Source organism: Lissotriton vulgaris, chromosome 5 (genome assembly GCF_964263255.1).
Source record: "Lissotriton vulgaris chromosome 5, aLisVul1.2, whole genome shotgun sequence".
In the NCBI taxonomy this organism is placed as follows: domain Eukaryota; kingdom Metazoa; phylum Chordata; class Amphibia; order Caudata; family Salamandridae; genus Lissotriton; species Lissotriton vulgaris.
Window position 1 is genome coordinate 225,272,449 of NC_141693.1, and position 21,008 is coordinate 225,293,456.

The 21,008-nt window shown below is 45.1% G+C and overlaps 1 pseudogene; it reads right to left on the reverse strand.

Annotated features, from left to right (window-relative positions):
• Positions 1-3,915: 3,915 nt before the first annotated feature.
• On the reverse strand, positions 3,916-4,690 carry LOC147710546 (uncharacterized; annotated as a pseudogene).
• Between the last annotated feature and the right edge of the window lie 16,318 nt (positions 4,691-21,008).

Sequence of the window (21,008 nt, forward strand, 5' to 3'; positions counted from 1 at the left end):
TCCAAAATAAACAATAATTGCCCTAGGCCTTGGGAAGCTGGTACTATTTGTCTGGTCTGTTTTCATAAATGTGAGTGGTAACCTAAAGGCCCTTTGGATTTCTGAGTCCCAGTTCCAATTATCCAGCTATGGAAAAGCACCCTTGAACAGTTTTACTACAAAAGACCTTGCGTCAATCCCCTCGACAACATCCTCCAGACCAAAGGTCCGCAGGTTATTTCCTTGCTGCTGGTTCTCAAAGTCCTCAAGTTTCCATTGCATATCCATAATCTGAGACTCCAGTGTTGAGGATTGATTCTCAATCCCGCCAAGTCTGTTTCCAGGACAGAGACTGGGCACTCATCTGCTGTAATCGTCTCTCCTATTTCTGAGCAAGCTTTAGAAATCCTCCTTACTGCTCCCTGCAGTTTCGTAGTATCAACCCTTGCTTTCCGACTGTCAGAGTGAGTCTCCTCCCAGTGCTGCACAATATGCAGTAGATGAGTTCTAGCAAAGGTGGCTCAGTTAGCCCCTTCTGATGGCCTGCTAAGCTCTGTTGCAGATCCCCATGATCATCATACAAATTCTGGGTTGTGTAATAGTCCCATTTCAAACCATAAATAGCATGCTTCTCACTCTCCTTAGCCCATGTTATCTGACCTTTTCCTTTCTTGTGACACCTTGATACATCAACCATAGCTGAGTCGCTTGTCTCTATTGATGGAGCACTAATGCTTCTATCAGAGTCTGCTCCGGAAGAGACATATGCACCACTAGTGTGATCTGAGCCTTCTGTCAGGGGGAAAAAAGTGGTCCCCAGCCTCGGTAACATCTGTCTCTGGCACATTATAAGATTTACAACTGACCTTGCCATTGCTTTTATTGACAAGAGTATTACCTCACCCTAGGTTACAATCTTGTCTTGATCCAGTAGTGTGCTGGTGAGAAAGATCCCAATGTCGTGTTTTTTCAGGAAAGCTGGCACTACTAGTAATACAACACACAGTCAGTTGACTTGTGCAAACTGCTGCTCTGAGATCTTCTTGAAGCTCTCGTGCCAATGTATCCCTGTCAGGCCTAGGTTTTGATAGGATTGACTAGAGGAGGGACTGGATACATGGCAGAGACACTGTAACAACAAAATCCTCGCTCTGCGCAGGAAATGTAGGTTTGGCCCAGAAGTCCATAGTCAGTAGTTGCCCCAGCACTGGAGTCAATGCGCAACTGGGGCCCCAGCAGCTGGCCAAGATCAGTGCCCCCATCCTGTGACTTTAGAAGTGTCAGGGACCCTCCATAATTAACAATGACCTAAGGTCCATCTCCTGCAGAAGTTGTATTGCTATACTGACTCTCTGCCCCATCCACAACACATGAGTTAATAGTTCTACAGAAACCAAGACTAATTATACCAGGGGCATCCCCACTGCTCATATTTCTTGTGTGGGCCTCCACCACTTTGCTACTACCAACCATCAACCCCACGTTCAAATGAGGCTCAAGATGACGGCAGTGTGATTGGTGGTATGCATGTTTCTCTCCGTTCCAGCGTGAATTTCTGCACCAGGGGTGATAGTTATGTAGCCTTACACTGAGATGGGAAACAGTCACTGCTGTGACTTCTGGTATTGGCTATCTGGATTGAGGAGAGTGGCAAGCCGAGTCCCAGTGTGTGATTGCAGATTGATGCATCGCATACTCAACACGGCTCGGAGGTAGCCCCTGTAAGAGAAGTGCGGCTCTGTTAGAGCCATGAACGCTAAAACGAACTGCACCTGGAATTACTCCAAAAAACACCCAGACTACGCGGGCCCATGCTAGTGACACAGCCTTAAAACTTGCTCAGAGGAGCCTGTCTTGAGGGGGTTATGGCGGGAGCATGTCTGCATCTAAACTGGAGGAGGAGTCGGTGGCGAAATCTGGGCTGAGGAGTGTAGATACCTAGCCAATTGGGAACCCTGATGAAACCAACAAAGGGGCTCTTGGCCCTGAATTGCTGATATCTTGAAAGCAGCAGACATGGTGAAGAGGCTACCGCTAGGCAAGGACAAACAAGCAAGCCTCTCCTCAGGTTTATTAACACTGGCGGCGCCACCTATGGGAGGGGGGTTGATGGTTGGCAAGAGCAATGTGGTGAATAAACAATTTTAATGATCCTGGTGTCTTTCTTGTTTATTACAATATTCTCTGTTGTTTCTAAATTGATGTCATGATTTTTATTGTGTTATGTTCTTTTCTTTGGAATTATTGCTGTTGCTTGTTCTAACTTAACACACATTTATATGGAGATTGATTGCTACTTGTGCCATAGCTACCAGGGGTTGACCAGAGATTATCTCAGAACTGTTTATTGACCTGACCAGACAGAATGTATTTAGATGGTATGGGTATATCCTCCCACATTAATTTCTTATATTCTGTCAAACATTCTAGTCATCAGTGAGTCAATAGAATGTAAGAATCCTAATTTTACTTTAAAAACAGCCAATATATCATCCTAAATAGTGTCATTAAAATTCTGAACATTATCCAAGGGAGAGGTGCAAACTGAATCCATTGCTAGGAAGGTCACCAAACAGGTTGCTATGCAGAATGCGATAACACTAATTTTGAACTAGAAGCTACAGCAAGTTAAATGCACACGTATTGGTCTGAGTGCTAGTAATCTAGCACATAAGAATCAATTGTGTTGAGTAGACTTTTGATACTAACCATATAGGTCCTCACTACAAGAGACAAGGGACTTCAATGCACCTGGAAATCCAAATACTGCAGGGTGCAGTAATTTCTCAGTTCGATATTACATACGATCATGAGATTTCCTCTATAAATACGCCACAGGCATTTCCAATGTTTTTTCCACATTCCTGGACTTTTTCCCAACACACATTTAACCATTCTGTGGAATGTGTGCAAGAAACATCTGAGAGTGAGGTGTTAACGCATTTCTTGTATTTCGATTTCAGCTAATGATTCCTGTTTGTGGTTGAAAAGGATTACCTCTTGACTTGGAATGTGAGACTAAGTTTACAATATTAACCAAACTTGTTTTTTGTTTCTTGTTTTACAGTCGTGCTAAGATTGATTTCTAAGTAGGTTTTAATAATTAGGCTGGTAGTGAAAGTATATAGCTCTACTGTTGGTATGTCCTGAATTTGTCCTTATCATAGAAGAACAACATTTTGTGTACTGATTTGTTTCAGTGATGCTACCGACGGTGCATTTGACCATCCAACCCTCATCCCCACACCAGAGTCTTAAATGGGATTTACTGGCAATGTCTTTCACTGGTCCTCCTCCTACCATTCTAAACAACACCAGTTTGTTCACATGCTCACCTCCAGGTCCGAAAAGATCCCTATCACCTGTTGAGTCCTCCACGGACTCCTGTCATCTTCTGCATTGACATGGAACCTCTTTGTGTCGTACTCACAGATAACAGCATCAATTGTCACCAATATACCCATGATACTCAACTCTACCTATAAATCTCCTTTGTTCCAGGCATCCAACACCTAAAATGGTGACCACATCGTATCTAGAACTGGATGTCCAGTGCCTATATGAAATTCAACACAACCAAGACAGAATTCCTGTTATTGGCCAAGAATAGCAAGCAAGAACCAGTACAAACATTGCTCAAGTCATCATGACCTAATACAGCGATTAACCTCAACTTTCACTGAATGCCAAGTCACTCGGATTCAACCTGGACATCAACTTCACAATTAAGAAATACTTTGTCAAAAAAAACAAAGACGGCCTGGTACCAGCTCTCTCTTTTAAAGAAAATAAAATAGTTTAGTCCGGAAAACAACTTCCAAAATGCCTTTCAAGCACTTATTTTATTTATTTTATTTATATTTATTATAAGTTTTGTATAGCGCTAGCTGGACCCAAGGGTATCAGAGCGCTTCACAACAGGTACAACAGTGAGCCTTATCGGCGATGGAAAATTCGACATCTGGACAACATAAGGGTATTGCAAATAACATAATCATACAGATCATAAGGTCTACAAGGGTGAGGGGTACTATGATCTTCCCCATACAGTTCAGGTGGCCTCAAGGAAGAGGGCTTAGAGTAAAGAATTGAATTTTGGGAAATGGGATACATTCTGATGTGGGGAGGGATGGCGTTCCATATCCTGGGTGCATTGCCCGCAAAGGATTTACTTATAGTTTTGCGTTTCCGCGATTTCAAAGGAATGAGAAGAAGCGTGTTGGAGCTACTGAGGTTCCTGGACTGGCCAGCCCTTTTGAGTTTAGCGGCCAGGTATTCAGGTTTGCCTATGTGAAGGGCTTTGTGTGTAAGACATGCTGTTCGAAAGTTGGCTCGTTGTTCAATAGGGAGCCATTTCAGATCCTTGAGCGCGGGGGAAATGTGGTCAAATTTCTTGGTTCCTGTGACCATTCTGGCCGCGGCATTGTGGGTGGTTTTCAAGGGGCCTAGGTGTGATTTGGCTGAGCCGGTCAGGGCTGCGATTCCATAGTCAATTCTGGAAAGCACCAGTGCTTGAGTGGCCTGTTGAAGGTCCTTTGGGGGCAGGAAGGGTTTTATTTTGTAGAAAAGTTTCACATTGAGGAAAGCGCTTTTGGCGGAGTTCGCGATGTGTTTTTTCATGTCCAGTTTGGGGTCTAAGGCGATACCTAGGGACTTGACCAAATCTTTTGGCTTGAGGGTGCCATTGACGGCGTCGATGGCTTTGAGCCATTCTTCAATTTGGGGGTTTTCGTCTCTGTTGGAGATGAGTAGAACTTTAGGTTTTTCTTGATTAAGCTTCAAGTGGTTCTGTGAGCGCCATTGTTGAACGTCTATGAGCGTGTCATTGAGTTTGAGAATGTCGTCCATAGAGGTGGTTTCCAGATAGAGCTGCGTGTCATCAGCGTAGAGGTGGAAGGGGATGTTGAAATTCCTGAGTATTGTGGTGAGGGGTTCCATCTAGATATTGAAGAGTTGGGGGAGAGTACTGACCATTGTGGGACTCCTCTACTGGGGGTCGGATTCAAAGTTTTAGATTTTTACTCTTTGCGAGCGATTGTGTAGAAAGGAGGAGAACCAATTTAGTACAGTCAATTCCAAGCCTGCTCTTTCTTGAAGGACTTTTAGGAGTAGTGTGTGATCAACAGTATCAAATGCGGCCGATAGGTCAAGGAGATTGAGAAGGCAGCATTGGTCTGAGTCAAGTGATTTTTGTAGATTGTTAATGACGTTTAGGAAGGCAGTTTCAGTGCTGCATCCCTTTCTGAAACCCGATTGGTGGGGATCAAGGAACTTGATGTTCTCTTAGTGTTGGGTTAACTGTGGGAGAACGCATTTTTCCAGTGTTTTGGATAGGAGAGAAAGGTTTGACACGGGTCTAAAGTTGTTCATATCTTCCGTGTTCAATCCTGGTTTTTTTCAGTAACGCCGTGACTTGGCCGACCTTGAGGCAGTGTGGGATAATTCCCGAGCTCAGCGAGCTGTTGATGATTTTGCACCAAGTTGGGGCTAGGGTGTGTTTCAGGACTTTGGGCAGATTTATAGGAAGCTGATCCAGGGAGTGGGATGAAGGTTTGGCGTTGGCGATCAGGGTGATGATCTCTGCTTCCTGTATCGGCGTGAAGACGGACCATTGAGTGGGCGGGGTCACTAAGGTGTGGTCAGTCAGTGATGGAGTCTTGGACTCCCTGAGAAAAGAGGGGTTTGTGCTGAGAGAGAGGTCGATCTTGGCGATTTTTTTGTTAAAATAGCTGGCAAAGTTGTCGCATTGATTTTTGGAGGACACTGAATCGGATGTGATGGGTTTGGAAGTTTGGCTTCTGATGATGCTGAAGAGCTCTTTGGGGCGATTTTTTGCATTATCAAGAGCGGAGCAGAAGAAAGATGATTTTTGTCCTTGATGAGTTTGTTGTAGTTTCTGGGTGCTGTCTTGAGTTGTTCGCGGTGATGGGAGGAGGGATTGCTCCTCCAGATTCTTAAAAGGGATCTGAGAAGTCTTCTTTCGTCATTGATGTCCGTGGAGAACCACGATCTCGATGGAATGTTTCTGGGTTTTTTTAGTTTCAAAGGCGCCAGGCGGTCAAGGGTGGCTGTCATGTTGGAGTGGTCGAGAGAGGTGAGATCTATGGTTGAGAGGTGCTCCGTCGTGCTTGGAAGAAGTGTGCTTAATTCTTCTTCTGGGACAGAGGTCTTCAAACTTTTGAATGCCGAGACCCCCCTGTCAACATGTTGAGATATAAGGACCCCTCCTGACAAAAATTTCTAAACCTGTAGGCAGGGCTACTGGAATTATGAGGCAGTTGAGGACCAAATTAAGCGACAGGCTTTACTAAATTGTGTGGGAAGAAAATGTAAATGATGTTATGTGATGCCGCGTATTTTGGATTAGCATTGCTTCATTATTTTGAAATTAATTTAATACACACAGTAACACTGAGGAAAGATTTCACCCCATCAGTACTTGTTTATATCCAAAATACAACAATTAACGTCAGAAATATTTCTAGTCAACTTTGGTGAAGGGCCTTCCACTCCGCAGGAATACGTGCTGCCACATTAGAAGCTCACCTGGTCATGGCCGGGAGCAACAGGGTCCCTTAAAACCCTGGCGGTCTTGTGCAGAGTTAAGCAATTTACCCATGCCGCTTTCCTCTCACCCCCTCCCTTCCATCCCTCTCTCCTCTCCCAACCCCGGACCCCTCTCTCAATTTGCAGGCAATTTTCTTTCACCCCTTTTTACAACTTGTGAACTCTCCCCATTCAACCTCTCACTTCACCTTTAATCACCTCTTGCCATTCTTTCTTTTCACTGCCCTTATCTCTAACAGTCTCTCGCATTTATCTCATGGCTTCTCTGGCCCCGCCACTTCCATTGCCCTTCAGCACTTCTCATTCACCTCATCTCTCCATTCAAATTTTTGTCTATTTGTATCTTACACCTCTCCAGTCCCCCAATTAGTCTTTCACATCTCCCCTTTGTTCTAACAGAAGCCCTCACGTTTGGCTCACACTCACTTCTTGCGTGTCCACACTTCTGCAATTTACATTTCTCCTCACCCTGACCTCTTCAATCAAATTCTCTCACTCCCTTGCTGTCCTCTCTCATCACCAAGCATACGGGTCGGACCTGTATGCTCCTCTAAGCCTGTGCCACTCTGCTTATTGTTCCCTAATTCAAGAAGGCATGAGTTGTCTGTTTCGCTGTTTTGGTGCAGGCTGTGCAGTTATGGGACTTGCACCCTCCTTTGCTTCACTCCACCAAGAATCTATTGTCCTTTAGGAAGATATAAAAACCTTTCTCTATGCTCTGTAGGTTACCCCATTTGGCTGGTCCTTCTTCTCCTTCTGTGTGTTTCTCATTTGCCTTCAGGCAGCAAGTGGTTATTAGCCCCAGGACATCTTTTGGTAACAGTAGCGCACTACAAATGTAAATGATAATAATCGGCAGAAGCAGGGAAGCCACTAGGGAAACAATGCACCTCATCTCTCTATATCACCTTTCTGACAAACATTCCATTTTTTATAGCACTACTCATTGTTTACTCTCACTCATTTCTGTGATCTGCATGGTACATATTCTTATTAGCAGACACATTAACCCTCTGCACTGTGTGGGTGACAAGAGTGCCCTTGTGAGAGCGCGGTGAGCGATGCAACAGTGTGAGTGAAGGGTTAGAGGAGTGACTGCAGGGTGAGTAAGATGGCCGTTCGAATTTGGGTATGGGTGCAAGTTCAGAATAGGATGAATGAATGTATGAATACTGTTGGGTTGTTTGAGTGAGTTATATATTCAGCAGTGAGGGGGACAGGTGAGTGAAGTGTCACTTGAGTGCAGAATGAGTAGTGTGCTTGTGTGACTGCGAATGGGGTATAGGATGAACAGCGCAAGTGCATTGTGAGTGCCGAGTAATCACTGTGAGTGCAGGGTGAGCAGGCGAATGGTGTGAGTGCATGGGGATCAGTGTGAGTGCATTGTGATCGCTATGAGTGCAGGGTGAGCTTGCAAGTGAAGGGCGAGAATGAGGAGTGAGTTGTCTGAATGCAGGGTGCATTCCCAGACACTTGAAGTAACTCAGGATTGAGGGTGGAGGAAATAAATAATGTGCTGGTGCTGCAACAAACTTCCAGTCCTGTGGTTAGGGTTGCCAGCAGATAATTTTGATGGCCCAGTTGGAACAAAAATAAGCAGAAACCTGAAGCTGTATTTTAAGCACTTATATGTGCATACTTCGAACAGCAAATATAAATAGAAAACACTTTTAATTGTGTTCTAAGGCGGCCTGATTGGTCCATGACTGATAATTAAAGAGAACAAAGACAGAAAAGTCACATAATGAATGAATACATACTTTTTTTATTTATAAATCTATTTCGTGTCAAGAGGAGGTCTCTGCAGGCTCTTTAAACAATACACACAGGCATTTTACTTTTAGCAACCCTACTTTATATTCCTTTTCATGAAATGCATTCTCACACTACAGCAGTAAATATGAAATATAAATGTAAGGAATAGGCAAAGTAGGACCCAGGGGGTACTGGAATCAGGAAAAAACACTAAGCCTCTGTAACCAGTTTACAAAGGCATGTAAATATGTAAATAGCCTTTAAAAGACCTATGAAAAACTCTGATGGGTGTGCTGGAGATAAGACTCCAGACACTGCCCAGCTGAGGGCCCAGCAGCTCGAGTTACACTGCAGCAGCCCGGGCTGAGACACAGGACGGGGGAAGAGGGGGGCTGAAGCCCTTGGGCCTGAGCAGAAGTATAAGTGGGAATGCGTGACCCCCTTTGCATCGCTCCATGGCCCCCCTGGGGTCGCGCCCCACAGTCTGAAGACCCCTGTTCTAGGATGATCTGTGCGACTTGGGCAATATTCCTTATCCATTTGGAAGGAGCTTGTTTAATGTGTCGAGTTGACGCTAGTTGGTTGATATGGAAAAGAATTAAGTGGTGGTTTGACCAGTCAACTGGAATTATATAGTCGATGGTGATTGTGTAATTGTCCGCAATGATTGCGTTGAGTATCGCTCCTCTGTAGTGTGTTTCTTCAGAGCAATGTTGTGTCAGACCGTTTTCTAGCAGAAGGTTGTTGAGGGATTGGATGAGCGGGTTATTTGTTTCGTTCTATCTAATGTTGAGTTCGTCCAGGATTATGTTATTGACGTTCTTGAGCGCGCATTGGGTGATTAGGTCAGATAGTTGCATTCCGAATTCCTTTGAATTGCCTGGTGGGTGGTAGAGGAGATGGCAAAGTATTGAGCTCTTCGCGCAGGATTTGATGTTGATAGAGAGGCATTCGAAGGAACTGTGCAGGCATGATGAGCTTTCCGTGATAGCAAGGTTAGTCTTATGAATGATAGCTACCCCTCCACCTCTCTGCTTATGGCGGTCTTTGTGAGTGATTGAAAATCCTGGTGGTACCAGCGAGTCTATGATGGGGGCTGACAGAGAGTTGAGCCAGGTTTCTGTGATAAAGGCTACATCAATATCATGTGAGAGGATGGCTTCTGCCAATTCTGTTGCGTGTTTGGAGGCGGATCTGCTATTGATGAGGATGCATCTGATGCAGGGTTCTTCATCGGGCAACGACTTGCTGGGTTGGGCTCTAGTTAGGGAGGTTAGGTGTGTCGGGGGTCTGGGGAGTCTAGAGGGGGGATGTTCCCTGCCCACTCCTGTAATTACTTGAATAGAGGACTTGGGTGAGGAGAACAGCCTGGGGACCAGGGTAAGGATAGGGGGGGTCCCTCTTTGTGAATGCTGTGATGTGCTCTGGTCAGGGGTCACGGGGTGGACGTAGGAAGATGCGAATGTGATCACTTCCTGAGGGGAGAGGGAGGGTTTTGCTCTGCTCGGTCTGTCTGTTCGCTTCTCTGCCTCTGGTATAGTGACATGTGGGAGCGATCTGGTGGGGGCGAGGGTTGGGATGGGAGGGGGCGATTTGGGCAGTCTGGGGAGGGCGGGGGTGGGGGGGAGGGCGGGCTGTTGGGTGGAGTCTTCGATTTTGGCTAGAGAAGAAAGGGTATCGTTCATGCCTCCTCGGACCAGCGTTTCGAGCTGAGCTTCTAGAAGGGTGAGACGGTGCGAGATATTATTTGTGTGAGTAGAAGGGGGAAGGAGGATGGTGTTCTGTGTTGGGGGTGGGAGTGCGCATGAGCGGTGTTACTGGTATGGAATGGAGGGCGTGGATGAATTGACTCTGTGGTTTTGGTATGAGCTACCAGAAAGCTGTCTCGATGTGTCTGATAATTGGAGTGGGTGGCAGGGGGGCGGAGGATGTAGTTCATCGTAGGAGTGGAGTGTGTCGACTCATCATGAGGGATATGTGAGGGTGAACCACGGGTGAAGATATTTCTAGGGGGGATAGAGGTGGGAGGAGGCGCTCTTTCTAGTTGGGAGGTAGGCTGCACTGTGGGGGGTTGGGTGTGAGGGCCAGGGAGCCATTGGGGATGGGAATGTGAGTGGGGGTCTTCTCTAGTGATCTGACTATCATTGTTGGGGTGTGTGGTGTAGCGGTAGTGGGAGGACTCTCTAGTTGGGGATGTGAAAAGGGCTCTACTCTGGAGTGAGGATTATGATTGGTGGTGGGGTGGGATTGGAAGGTGGTAGGAGTTATCTCAAGGAGGGTGGTAGATTGCGCGGTCGGAGTATATGGAATATATGGAGTATATTTTCATCTGGATGGTGATAACGTTCTGTTCTGTAGCTATCCCTGACTTCACACTGGCAGTCCCTAACAGCATCGTGAATGATGTAGCATGCCTCATCCATGGTCAGAAGAACTTTGATCACATCTTTCCCGTCTATGATGGAACTCCATGTGCACCCCTTGCTGCCCTACACCATCTTGAAAACCAGCTCCATCATCATTCACAAAGCAGTTATGACCAGCACCCCCACCTATCTTGCAGACAAGGTCACCATCTATGGTGGCTCTCGGCACACCAGCAACCAAGGCCCCATCAGAATGAATACTGGGAGACGAACAAGCGTAAAAATAGCAAAAAGCAAGGTAAGTGTAAAAAAAGAAAAAACAAGGTAACATCCAAGATCTGGAATAACATCACATATCCATCCGCCCCCGAAGCTGCTTCAATTTAGGATAGAGTTTAAGGCACTTCTTTGAAGAACACTACATCCCAATGCTGTGACAACCCAACAGTCAACTCCCTCTCCTATCACTCTTTGAGTGCATACTTATTATATATATATTATTACTTGACATTTCCTATTTACAGTGCTCTGACGCCTGTTCAGCTAGGTTCATGCAACACAAATACCACTTACATGACTACAAACATAAAGATTTACATTGAGTTTTTATAAGAAAAAGAGATATTTTCCCAAGTCCCCCCAAAATAAGGATAACAAATGGTGGCAGTGCAGTAATAATGTCAGTGCTAGTCAATTTGGGAATTAGAAAGAAGTTGATTTAAAGGTAAGTACAGGTATTGGCTAGCGATGGTATGCAGGATCGGTCTGGGAAAGAAAATAGACCCGGTACCAAGATAAAAGTGGCCTCTGTTAGGGAATCAGATAGTTAAACTAGTGGCACACATTTGCAAAGCAGGAGCTAATGGCTTCAACTTCCTGTGTAAACATCAAGATGCAGGGTCTGCACATTAAGCCCTCAGGTCCGTCCCGGAACCCTCTTGTTTATAATTTCAGGTCAGATGTTGAGTGTGGGAGACCAGAGGTGTACTTTGTACTCAAATTCACATCTGCCTTTCATTTGTGGCTCCAGCTTTTAATACGTGGAGTGAATAAGATGGGAATCTCTTTCAAACTTTTAATTGGCTTATCCCTAAATCAAAATATTGGCATTGGTGGTGCGCCATTTGCACTCCCTGCTTGGAAGTGTCGCACGACGCACAAGGGCTCGACACAGTCTGGGGAGGATGGAGTCAATTTGGCTGTATCTCTCCATCACTTCCCTTTCGTCCGGTGATTCATGCCCTCGTGTAAAATAGGTTTTATAAATATTTAAACTGTGGGCTGGTGCTGGATGTGGAGTGTGTTTTGCTTTCAGAGACATGCTGTAAATGTTCAGGGTGTACTTCCGTGTATTTTTAGATATATTATACATAAAAGTGTAAAAAGTCTGCTCAGCATCAAACGCTGATTTAATTTTAGGTACTTGATGTATTATGGAGTGTTTTTATGTCGCAGGAGCACTTCGAACATGAGGAACTGAGCACAGAGGAATGATGTGAAAAAATACTGGACATTATACTGTGATCTTGGCTATTCCATTAAATACATGTACTAAATAGGATACAAAGGTATGACCACCTTCACCATTCCCCTGCAGTTTCTAAATCAAGGATCGGTACCCAGGTCCTGAGGTTCCAAAGTAAGGAACCTAGGGGCATATTACCAAGCATAAGCGATAATTATCGCTATGCTTGGTTTGCGGCAATAATTTTATCGCCGTGCTTCGCCTATTTTTATCGCTTAGGAACCTTGCTATTATCAAGGTTTATCTCCTAAGCGATAAAAATCGGTCGAAATGCATGAATATCGCTGAAAAGTCAGCGATATTCATGCATTACCGAGCTAATGCTCTTAGCTATGTTATCCACCTACCACTGGATAACATGGTCAGGGCAGGCGGTAGCTTTTGGAGATATTTGCGCTTAGCGCGAATATTTCCAAAAGTTGGTAATAGGAGATAGCGATGTTAGCGACTGTTTTCAGTCGCTAACATCTTGGCACGCCCACTTTGCATGTCATTAGCGATAATTATCGCTGACATGCAAAGTGGGCCCCTAAATGCCCGCTATCGCCTACAAGCTGTCGCTAACTGGTGTTAGCGACAGCTTGGTAATAGGGCGAAGAAATTATTGCCGCATTAGCGGGAAAAAGTCCTGCTAATGCGGCGCTAATGGCCCTTGGTAATATGCCCCCCAGCGCGTATTCTGTACCTCTTGTGGCTGAGCAGCCTCTCCAGCCCCCCTTACCGATGGCTGCGGTGATGCTCTGTAACAAAACCTATGTTAAAAATATATATAGCATGCATCTTCAAGTGTACTGGTGTTATCATACCCATCAAACTCTTAGGGGTATATGTACAAGAATTGCAGCTACCTAACGTTAGCGTTAGTTATCAGCAATTTTTTTACTGCCTTGTACTGCTGAAAACTATCGCCATGGTACCAACGTATTTACAATATGTCGCTATATGGCAATAGTTTCTCAGCACTGAGGGATTTGTCAATGTTAAACTCTGCGTTGCAGTGATAAAAATCTTGCCGCAAACGTGAAAAAAGTGGCAGCTGGCCAGTCAGCTAATCAGTGTGATGCCACTGTTTTCACGTTTCGCAGGAAATTTAACTAAAAAACGCTGAGGTTCCCAAAACATCACAAAAAAATAAGAAATTGCTGAAGAATCATGGAGGAAGCTGGACCCAGTACTGCAGGATAGAACAACCCCCCCTAACATTTCAAACAGCCAGGAGGACTAGCCAGAGACCCAGGGGAAGAGGAAGAGGAAAACCAGGTTCAGCCAGCAGGAAAATGAGACCCTGATTGCAGACGTGGCAGACAACACCAGCTGTTTGTCAGCTCCACTGTGTTGTTGGGGACCAAAAATGCAATCTGGCAGTCCATGGTTGCCAAGGTGAATGCTGTCTCAGAGGTCAAGAGAACAGTGACTGACTGCAAGAAGCGCTGGCATGATGCTAAGCGCAAGACCAAGCAGAAACTGTTCAACAATTGCCAGGCACCACTGCAGACTGGAGGTGGGAGTCCAGCACCCCAGGAGGATCTGAAAGCCTTGGAGGAACAGGTGCCCACAGTCATCTGCTAGGAGTCGGTGGTTGGAGTCCAGGGACAGGATAGTGCTGAACATGACCAGCTACATCAGCTAACAACCGGGGACTGAGGAGACGGGCGGTTGGGACCAATGTTACTCATGCCCAAATAAACATCCCTCAGTGCACACCCACACTGACTGCTGATCTCCTACCAGATACCATGGTCCCTAGGGGCATAGCCACATATCCACTTTTCAATATATTGAAAGACACATATTGGTGGTGTCACAGACACAAAATTAATCAAAAATATAGCAAAAACCCATATACATCAGACTACAAAATAAAGGCAACATGAACAAGCAAAGGGGCATATTGACTGGAGAGGTGGCATAGTGTCACATTGGCCTCCTTGCCTCAACACCGCGCTCATACAATTTGGTAACACAGGGCTGCATCTCATTCACAACAATATGATGCTGCCCCTTGAACAAGACTGATTTGAGGCAAAAGTGAGCAGGCCACCACCGATGATAGCAAACATTTGCCATTGTGCATGTGCAGTAAGCCCCTCCTTCATGCACATATACAATCTTCAGCTCAACTCAGACACCCCTGCACAATAGTGCAAGGAGGCCAATGTGACACTATGCCACCTCTCCAGCCAATATGCCCCTTTGCATGTTCATGAGATGCTGCCCTGTGTTCACAAAGTGACAAAGCGTGTATTGAGTCTGCATACCATAAACAGATGCATTGCCACGACATAGTGAGCATGCACCCTTCTGTCTAAAAGGTGCCAATTCCACAATGCAATGGGTCAGGAAAACCATGACCCCCAACATGCATAAAAAAAGCAATTGCCAAAGCTTTTCCGGTGTACATGTGTACTGCATTATGCACCACATATAGAAACTGCAATTTGTCAATCATTGCTAATGTAGTCTTTCACTTCCTTGTATCCATACACCCCCTGATGTAAGAAAGACATCTGCAGTCCAACAATGCACAAGTGTCCTAACTGTGACCAAGACCCATATTTCTTCCAGCTTGCAACTTCTCACCATTGTAAATGCACATAAGTGCAAGGGACACTGGGTGAAAGGGATAAGGGGCAGTAAGACAGAAACTGTACCATACCTACAGATCAGCATGCATTGATTAGAATGGCCTTACTCACTTTGAATTGGCAACATTAACATGGATCTACATAGTTTGTATCATGGCAAATCAAGCATACCCCCTGCCATATCATGTGGCACATCACATCAACCCAGATCTCAACAGTGTGATAGCCCTACTCATGCCACAACAACAATCATGTGGCATTGCCAACAACAATGTGTGGTAGCATGCAATCCACATCTCCAAAACTAGACAATCTTGAAAAAGATCATAGTGTACTGAGTAGGGGGGACTCTACCACAATGCAGTATACAGACACTTAAATCAGAGCTAATCTGCATTGACAACAATGGTACAACCTGCACCACTGTCACTACAGAACAGAGGACACAACTAGTGCTGCATGTGCATAGAAATTGGCCAGTCACATTTGACATACTTGTAAACAGTAAGAAAATAATTTACAACTATAATGTCACATCACAGATGCTGTACAATGATTCACTATCCTGCATGTAATAGGTATCTCCTCCTTCCGAATGGACATTACCATGCAGTCTGCTTGTAAACCGATCTAATGCATGATCATACTTGAGACACACATACAACAGCATCTCACCTTTACATTGCAGAGGGAGAAACATCACCTCCTGTACAGCTACCTGTTCCAATCTTCAATGATGAAGATGAAGACATCTCAACCATTGACCAGGACGCCCTCCAAGAGCTTCTCAACTCCATTGGCAGCCCTACTCCGGAAGCAGGGACATACAGCAGTGTTGTGGTAGCTTCATCCCCTGCACAAAACTTACAGCAGCAAGCAACTACCACCAGAGCTGTCTCCCAGGACCTTGAGGATCCACTTCTAACATTTCAACGTCATGCGGTAGAGGTCCAGCAGGATATGGCTGTTCAGGTGCGGGTGGGATTCGACAGCCTGGTGGCCAAAATAGATTGGACACGTGGGTGTCTCAGTCCCATTCAGGACCACCTAGAGTCCATCACAGGCACCCACAGTCTGTTCCATGCTCTCCAGCATTCCATGGCTGACATCGCAGGAGTACTGACTCAGAGACAAGAACAACTGTCCAGCCAAAGTGGCTCCAGCGATGTCACCAAGGAGTTGCGTCACATGAGAATATCATGGAGAACATGGAGTGAATGCAATCTTCACACTTGGCAGCCATGGCCACATACCACAGATGCATTGATGGAGGCCTCCAAGTACTGCAGCTTCTCATCACAGCACAGATGAATGCTGCTGCACCTTCAACATCCACATCTCACCCCTCTGATGTGTCACTGCCTCACAGTGCCCCAGCCAACCCTCTATCACACACACAGGAGGCACATGACACATTAGAGGAGGCAGAAGTGGAGGAATCAACAATCTTGCGAACAAGTCAGCGGTAGCACTCTTCTCTGTCAAATGGACTGCTTCTGCTTGGACCTGTGCCTAGCATCATGCCTCGGAACATCAGCATACACTGTCCCCTGAATCACTCTGCTACACTCACCCTGGACTTTGGTATGGATTGCCATTTTTTGTGTTGTTCCCAATGACACTGCAATCTGCCTCTTCCTCAACATGTCTCTACATATGTTCCCCCCTGGACTCTGTCGACTTGGAACAATGCTCATGTCAGTGTCCAACCACGTGAAGGGGCATATGTACAAGCCCCTATCGCCAACACAAGGTCACTTTTTCTGATGTTGTGGTGGCGGTACGGGCATAGACTTAGTTACAAGGTAGTGTTAAGCCACTTTACGTGGCTTAACGCTGCCTCATGAATAAGGCATCCTTTCACGCTATGGTTAGTGTCAAAGGGGTGGGCAGTGGGTGTTGAAATGGGCATTTCACCCAATCCTTTTGACTCAGCCCTCTATGTACAAGGGCAGAGTACATAGGAGGCAGTGCATAAATTTAGACCTTGGACAACCTGATCTAAACCTGGCAATAACAAGAGAAATGCATATTTCCTCCACGTATCTATTTTTCCCATGTGTGCTACCTTGCGCAGCACACATGGAAAAAGCTAACTGCCATGGATTGTTTATGTATAGGAAGGTGTACCTTCCTGAACATAAAGAAACCATGGCAATTTGCTTTTTCCGTATGCTTTTTCCGTATGTGCTGTACAAGGCAGCATACATGAGAAAAGACTAATATGAGGAGATACAATGCGTTAAGTTGCTTAACACTGCCTTGCAAATTACGCGCAGACCTCATTGCCAACACTGAGTAGATAGATATGTCTATGCATCTTCATTGACAACTTTAGCTAACATGCTAGTCAAAATGTTACATGGTGTGGGTCTGTTCTTGTGCACACAACGTCACATGAAAAGTCACTATGTAGGCATAATTAGTAATGGTTGTGAATGAGGAGGACGAGGGGTTGTATCAGCAGATTATCCATGCTTGCGCCTAATATTTATACATGGACGATATAGTCTATGTGATCTGCTTGCAAATGTGGCCATTCAAGAGGAAATCAGTTGTTGCATCCTATTATCAACACATGTTGGTGATCATTTTGTTCTATGTTGTATTTACATGGATGATTGATGTTCGGTCCACTGCTATATGTGATAGGTGTGTGGCACAAATTTTAATTTAACTTTCACTTGACAGATATATTGTACTTGTGAAGAGATAAAACAAGCATAAAGGACTTTGGTGTGGTGACATTTTATTTTACAAAGTTAACATTTTTTAATTTTTTGGAGGAATATACGTGACGTGATATTTGGTTCCTGTGATTAGGTAAATAAATTAGAGATTTTTTGTTCTCTTCTTGCTTTTCCAGCAGCAGAGGCTGGTGTGTGTCTAGCATCTGCCTCTTCATCCTGGCCATCAGATGAGTTGTCCTGCTCCTCCTGCTCTTCATCCAATGGTGTGTTTGTGCGTACACATATATTGTGAAGAATGCAACAGGCCATTATGAGCTTGCACACTAGTTCATGACTGTGCAGGAGTCAGCCCCCATTACGTCTAGGCACCGGAACCTGGATTTGAGGACTCCAAATGTCCATTCAACTATGGCCCTTGTGCGTACCAGTCTCTCTGGCCCTGTGTGTGTGTCACTCTAAGGGGCACCATCAGCCATGGCGTTAGTGCATATCCTTGATCACCTGAAACAGATTGAAGAGATATTTGCATATAGCTGTGTCTGAACTGGGGTGGCGAGGTGAGCGAAAGAACGATGATGGATTCAACCCAGATCTGTGACTGGGGGTGAGTGTCTGAAAGGTTTCAGCGCTCCGTCCATCATCTCCTTGTGTTTGATTTGTTCACCCTAAGTTGGCAGGGTATGCTCAGACATGGGTCCCTTGCTCACTTTGCCAGAGGACCCCCACGGGGTCAGCATTAAACCAACGTGAACTGGGAAAGAGGCCGAAGGAAAACCCAGAAACAGGTACACTTCCCACCAGAGAGCCATGGGGAAATAGCAACACAACGCAAAGTCTACAGGTGGTGAGCAGGCAACAGAATCTGGTAGTGAATATCTCCTCCTACACCTTGAAGGATGAAGAAGAAAATATTCTCATTAAGTGCTTATCGTTTGTACCCACAGCCCACCCTAATCAGAAGGTTTGGAACAAGGTTTCCTGAACAAACTGGAATTTCAATACCTCAATCAAAAAGATCCATGGCTCCCCACAATCTATACGATGCCCAAGATTCATAAGGACACCCCCCAACAATGAGCTCTTGAAGTAATAAGACACGTCCTGAACCAGCGACCAGCGCCTATGGCAGTACCCACAGGTTTTATTATCGGATTACTTTCTATAGCGATGATGAAAAACTTTCTTTTTCCAAGGCAGCTATTATTTACAGACCAAGGGTGTGGCGATGGGGGCAGCATTCGCACCTGACCTGGCCTTTATCTTTATGGATCACTTTAAACAAACGTTCATCTTCAACACGCATAACCCATATTGTAACCAGGTGATGATGTGGTGAAGATTCATAGACTACGTGCTGATGATCTGGACGGGCAATATTGAAGACCTTGGCTCCTTCCATGACTGGCTCAACCAGAGGAACAAAGATATTCAGTTCACGATGCAGACCAACTCGAGCAGGATAGATTTCCTGGACTTTACCATATACAATGAGGATGACAAATTGTATACAACATTGTATCGTAAACCAGCAGAGCGCAACTCTCTCGTAGGATACAATAGCCATCACCCGCGAAGTTTAAGAGACAATCTACCGGTTGGTCATTTCCTACGCATTTGTAGGAACTGCTCCAAATAGGAAGACTACATGGCAGAGTCAGACGGTCTGAGTAATCGACTGCTAGAGATGGGCTACCCAAGGAGACTAATAAAAAGAGCACAGAAAGGGGCTTGGTATAGCCCTCGTGAAGCATTACTCACATTGAAAGACAAGAGTGACACTACTTTGCATAGGATGATCTGTGTGACCACGTTCTGCACACAGAGCAATGCTATTAAGAAGGCGATCAACAGGCTTTGGGGTTTGGTGTTGGATGACAGAACAACCCAATTTACCTATGCATTCATTCAAAAAAGCGAAGAGTGTGAAAGGCCATGTGGTCCGCTCTTTCCTTGAAAGTTATGAGGCACCTTCACTGCAATCCCTTTGGAACCTACCTGTTATACTGGGACATTTCCAGTGCAGCCAATGTAAGGCTTGCTGGATGACCATTCAAACAAAAAGGTTCACGTATAAGCATCACACGATTGAGCTGAAGTACTTTACCAACTGTAACACCACTAACGTAATCTATGGAATTGTGTGTTCCTGTGTCTCATCTATGTGGGCCAGACTCAGCAAAAAACCAAATCATTGCAGTGGAATACGATGTGATGTGCAAGGGACACCCCTAGTTGAACATTTTAAAACTGCCACACATACTCCTGAACAGCTCCAGTGGATAGTCCTCGAGAGAGCGACTTTGGGCCCAAGAAGGGACAATATCGGCTGAACGCTCAACACAAGAGAGTGCAAATGGATGACACGTTTGGACTCTTTACAGAATGGGTTAAACAAATTAGATTCTAGCCATGCCCAGTTAGCCTGTCTCACATCAGAATGAGGGTAGGTCTGCAAATATGGGCCCACCTGTACTAATACTTAGTAGTCGGAATCAGCCCCCCTCTCTCCTTCTCTTATTCTGGCACATTATGAACAACCCCACCAGTTATTATGATGCCAATGTCCCCAGAGTGTAGAATATATGCATTTCACAACACACATGATCAATCTCTAGCTCTGTGACCAACAATATACCTTACTTGCAATGATCCTTTTGTGTATATCGTAAGCATGCCCTGGATCCTAATGTGATCCATTTATTTATGTTTATTGCATGATGAGATTAGACACTCTGCACAGAGTGTTAGAATATACATATAAAAACACGCATGATTAATCTCCATATCTGCGACTAATTAAATGCCTTATCTGAAATGAGCCTTTTGTGATTGTCGTACTCATATGATGGATCCTAATATGACCCCTTCCTTTATGTATACTGCATGATGAGACTAGGGGGCATATTACCAAGCATGAGCGATAATTATCGCTATGCTTGGTTAGTGGCTATTATTTTATCGCCGTGCATCGCCTATTTTTATCGCTTAGGAGCCTTGCTATTATCAAGGTTTAGCTCCTAAGCAATAAAAATCGGCCGAAATGCATGAATATCGCTGAAAAGTCAGCGATATTCATGCATTACCGAGCTAATGCTCTTAGCCATGTTATCCACCTACCATTGGATAACATGGCTAAGAACTTCTCAGGGGCAGGCGTTAGATTTTGGAGATATTCGCGCTTAGCGCGAATATTTCCAAAAGTAGGTAATAGGAGATAGCGATGTTAGCGACTGTTTCCAGTCGCTAACATCTTGGCACGCCCACTTTGCATGTCATTAGCGATAATTATCGCTGACATGCAAAGTGGGCCCCAAGATGATCGCTATCTCCTACTAGCTGTCACTAACTGGTGTTAGCGACAGCTAGGTAATAGGGCAATAACATTATCGCCGCTTTAGCAGGAACAATTCCTGCTAAAGAAGCGATAAGGCCCTTGGTAATATGCCCCTTGGTGTTTAGCCCAGAGTGTTGAAATGTACATGTAAATATACTCACGATTAATCTCCATCTCTGTGACTAAATGCCTTATTTGGAATGATCC